This window comes from Teleopsis dalmanni, chromosome 1 (genome assembly GCF_002237135.1).
Source record: "Teleopsis dalmanni isolate 2A chromosome 1, ASM223713v2, whole genome shotgun sequence".
Lineage (NCBI taxonomy): Eukaryota > Metazoa > Arthropoda > Insecta > Diptera > Diopsidae > Teleopsis > Teleopsis dalmanni.
Window position 1 is genome coordinate 164517577 of NC_051846.1, and position 5201 is coordinate 164522777.

A 5201-nucleotide genomic window follows, 5' to 3' on the forward strand; every position below is an offset into this window, starting at 1 on the left:
ATAGAAAAAAAAACTACTGAAAATAAAAAAGAAATAAAATTATTTTAGCGCTTTTCACTTTTCTTTAAGTTGCAACCTCACCGAAAAGTTTAACACAAAAAACGTTTAGTGATTTTTTGTTAGCACATTTGGCTTAAATATTCGTAGATTTTTATCAGCTTTGGAAGTTTCAATCTTTTTTTCGCCTTATCTGTTTTGTTTGCAAAGTACGTATTGTGTACGACTGAACATTTGTTTTTTTTTTTGTATAGAAAGCATAACAATTTAAGGAATTTAGCTTATAGATACTTGTACTTTTCAATATGTACAAATACTTGGCACTCAATGGGAAGGAATTGACAACGTCAATGGAGTTAAAATGTCTGCATAAACGACACTTTATTGAACAATTTGCATATAATTGAGAGGATTTGTAGTTTAAACAGTTAATTTAATATGAAATCAATTGAAAATTTTTGCACGAAGTTGCTAAAGCAGTTTAAAGTCTTCAAATATATATATTAATATAATAAAAACAAATAAAAATAGAAAACAGCTATGTGTTCCGTTAAGGTGTAGCATACATAACTTATTCCATAAATTATTATAAAGAATATATATTTCTGAATTGGAAAACAACTGCACAAGATCGAAGCAGATGGAGGCCGATTGTGAAGGTTCACTCTGAACTGTAATTTTAATAAGAAAATAAGAAGAAGTAGATATATTCCTAAACACTTCTAATTAAAAATATTTAAGTGAAGATATTAAAATACTTATTTGAACGCATTAAATATCTCGGCATCACGTTGGACAAATGATTGACATAGCTTTAACATGTTCAATTGAAAAGCATTAGCTGTACCAAAATTCTTCATCACCCTCAAAATCTATTCAAAAATGAAAATCTCAGTACTAAGAACAGGATATATAACCAACTAATTTGTCCGTCACTTCAATATGGATGTGTAGCATTTAGCAAAGCCTCAAACACTACTATTTTCTAATTAGAAATTGCATAAGGCCAGGCTCTGAGAAGTGTTTTTAAGGTACCATGGTACAGTAGAACTGACAGGCTTACCAAAACAGCGTTATCGAATTTCAGAATGGTTACAAGCTTCTGGGGAAGATATGCAGATCTGAGGTCAATTAATGCTTAGTTTGATGAAGTGATAAACAATAATGCAGTCAAGAGGGGTTTTGTAGAAACTGTTTCTCTCGCAGTGTATAGCGAGAGAAACAGTTGAAGTGTACTGATTCAACTAGCTTCAACATAATAATAAAATATATTATAGATAGTACAAAGCACAAATAAGTCCAAAAAGCACTAGATCAGCTGCGACTAGCCTCAAAAAATAAACAAAACGTTATTTAATTTTAAGGACAAGATGAAGTACGTACATTTGTATGTCGACTACTGGCAGAATTGTGAGTCGCTTAGACTCTAAGTGGCTACCGAATATAATTTTGAAGTTGACAAAGATTTCATTCATCTTGGCATTGCCATAACGAACAACAGAGGTGACAACGATATATCCTAAGATCAGACGGAGAATTACAATTGCTAGTAGATCTTAATATAAGCTCACTAGGCAAATAAGATATAAAACTCACTTTCTCTTCTCTACATCCTACTTGTGTTTCTGTATGATGCATAAATATGAAAGACCCATAAATATAGCATGATGAAGCAGCACTGGGAGTTTTCGAGTAAACAGTTTTTTTAAGATCTTTGATACTTTACGAGTTAGCATCTATTCTCAACAGGGTGATTTTCATTCGCACTATGGTTAACGCATCCGAATGAACCACGATCTGTATTAGGTTTATCACGATCTGTATTCGGTTTATATATTGGTATTAGTTTAGCAAATAACCGTCTCTCAGCATAGATAACTTGGCCCTTCGTGAGATGGGATGAAAATGTTTCAGCGAAAAAGCTATTTGAAATGTTAGTTCAAGGAAAAGGACATAGAAGTAGACCGGGTCTTCTATGCAATATTTAAGCTTCACATGAAAGACCGAAGAAGATACACATACAGCAGATGTGGCTGCGGAGGAATGCTGCGTCAGGCTTTAATCCGATAACTAATTGTTATGACCAATTCAGTATATATGATTTTTATTGTTAATTTTTATTTTTGTTTATTCAAAAGAATTATCTTGCAAATCAACACAGCACTGTAAACTTTTAAAACATTTTTTTATTCATCAGTTGTAATCTCCTTTAGTACATTGGTCCAAACATTTTCGATGCCCGGAATAATATCGAAATGTATTCCTTTCACTATAAGTTTTTATCTGGGAATAAAAATTTTAAAAATTTAGAAAATTATTCCAAAACGTGTTATTACCGCTATAAAAGGTCTGCACTCCTCAAAGAGTGAGTAGGCGATGATGAGTGGAAAGAGGAGATAGAATAAAATAAAAAATAATAAAAATATTTGACTATTAATAGCTCGGAAAGATATCATATGTTACTAGTGTTTTATTATTACAACTATTAAGGTTGGTTACATCTTTGAAACATGACGAGAATAACTTAAGGGACCCTACAGCAATAATGTAGTATCGCAACCATACAATTTGACTTAAGTGTGTGACTTAAGTATCATGCCATGAATTTCGCAAGCTTGACTTGCTAAGTTCTCCATAATTTACAATTAACTTTAGTACATCAGTTTTTCTAATTATATTCATGAATTTGTCTGCAATGAAAAGATTGATAAGCTTTCTGATGCAGATATCACTTGAAAGACTAACGATAGTAGGTTTTGTTTTGATGAGTACGATGATAAAGATTTTATTTACAGAAGTTGTCATTATTTTGCCTTAACTTATTTTCAGGAAAATATAGATTTCTAACTAAACTTGCAACTTATTTGAAGTAATTTCTATATTTGTGGTAAAAAGAAAACGTCTAATGGCAATGACTGAATCTTCAAAAATCAAGACCAGTCATCAGTACGATTAAATTATGGACCGAAAACATAGATGAAATTTCTTTCTTTTAATTAAATTTTTTTTATTATTATATTTATGCTTCTTCGCATTTCTTTATTAGATTTTCGATTTTTATTTGCGAAGTCATTAACATCGGTCACTGACTTTGCCCATTGAAAGCAAAGGTTTCTATGCATAAAAATATTTTTTTGGACGTATTTATGTTAAAGTAAATAATTTAATAATCATAAATGAGATATTTAGATATTTCTAAGTGTATGCGTATGTTTGTCATCTCTGAATGATGTTTAAATAATACGTTATTTCATACTATTTAGGTTTATAAAAATGTTGTGTAATTCAGAAAAATAAAAGTATTCTTTTCATAGCTCATTGAGTTTTTTGTAACCATGTTTATATGTTTTTGTATATTTTTATATAAATATAACGCAAACAAGGCGTATTTATTTTGACGTGCTCATTTAGGAATGCTTCCAATAAAGTAATTTGATTAATATTAGCAAAGTTTGAAATGTTGAATGATTGATGGCAGCTGATTGCTAATATATTTTATTAGTGATTAAAACTTTTCTGTATCGAAGCCAATGATGGGTTTTATTTCAATAACTAATTGCATTATTAATTCATTGTCTTACTTGAAATAATATTTAAGTCATGTACCTTAAGCTGAGCACTGACTGCATATGTCAGTAAAGTAAAGATGTTTAGTTCGTAAACAAGCTTTTTAAATTGTATTTTATTGAAACATAAAAATATCTACAAATGAGTAACTTCACTTAAAATGCGGACATTTGCAATGCCTCACTTGGTTATCACAGCACTTGTTAAGTCTCTGATGTGACATGTACATGGCAACACTGTTGTAAAGCGATATCATTTGTGATGTTTCCATCCTTTAAATAGTGTATGCCAAAATTTAATGATTAGTTTATAGCTTTGAATATTTTTTAAGGATCTTGATTTATTACAAGACCTCCCACTAAATAATTTCTTCAATATACGTTAACACAATGCGCCATTAGGCCTAAGTGGATCGCCGGTACTACCTTACTTAACCTAGTTTACAGGGTATTGTAGTTTAGGTGACCGCAGTTTTGTGATTCAAAAGTAATAGATTAAAAATCGATTTCATATGTTCATTAAAAATTTTTGAGCTTACCTTACAGCTGCTTTGAATATCGCTTACCGTGAAATACTAGTATCTATCATCAGTGGTCATTTGAGTATATCTGTTGTTTTAATAATTTGTGTATAATTTTTGGACTGCGAATGTCAATATTTCAACTTTGTCTAATTCAAATTAATAGTTGTTTCCAAAACACCACTGATGATGGATGTAATCAATGTTACCTTATTTTTTAATGTAATTTGTCTTTAAAAAAGACACAGATGACCTATAAATATATCTTATTATTAAAAATAATATTTAGTTTTATAGCAATAAGTATTTTTAATTTTCATAATATTCTCTTATATTAATATATGTTTTACTAAACTTTTTTTTCTCTACATTCACAGAACATAATTTGATCTCCAATAATTCTGTTATAAACAGTGTATGAAACATAATGAATATTGTTTAACATCAATCTGTTGTAGTGCTGTAATTAACAAGAGCGATGGAGGCAAAGTTAATTTGTATCCACAATTTTCTTGAACAAAATTTTAATTTTTATTTAAAGTTCCGTTTAATTTGTTTAAGCTTATACTATTCAGTATCCTTAAATTTAAGTTTATATATATAATTTTATTTTTTGTTACTATTGCTGGAAATAACTAAATAAGCCATTTACAATATTAAAAAATTAGCTTTTAAATTTTTCGTAATGTTTCCTTATATAAAATTTAAAAATATCATTATATATAAACTGATATATTCATTTTCTTCTTCAAAATACTAAGACATTAAGAATCTTATATCCTTAAAAATATTGTGCCAATTGTGACAATTAATTAATATGTTTTTCTAAATAATTGGTAAAATAAAAAATATTAAATATTAAAACTGCACTGCGAAGACATAACCAGCTCAACTGCAAAGTTAAGTTGCTCTGCTATAAGCAGCTTATTCGTCCTTTCCTTACTTACGCTTTCCCTATTTGGTCAGCCATCACTTCCGTTCAGATGGAAAGAATCCGCCTGTTTGAGCAGAAACTTCTTCACGATTGCACTAACTATAAGCGCAAGCCTAATGGCAAGAGTTCATATCAACTCTCTATAACATTGCCAAGATCACTCGTGTTGACAAGTATCTTCTG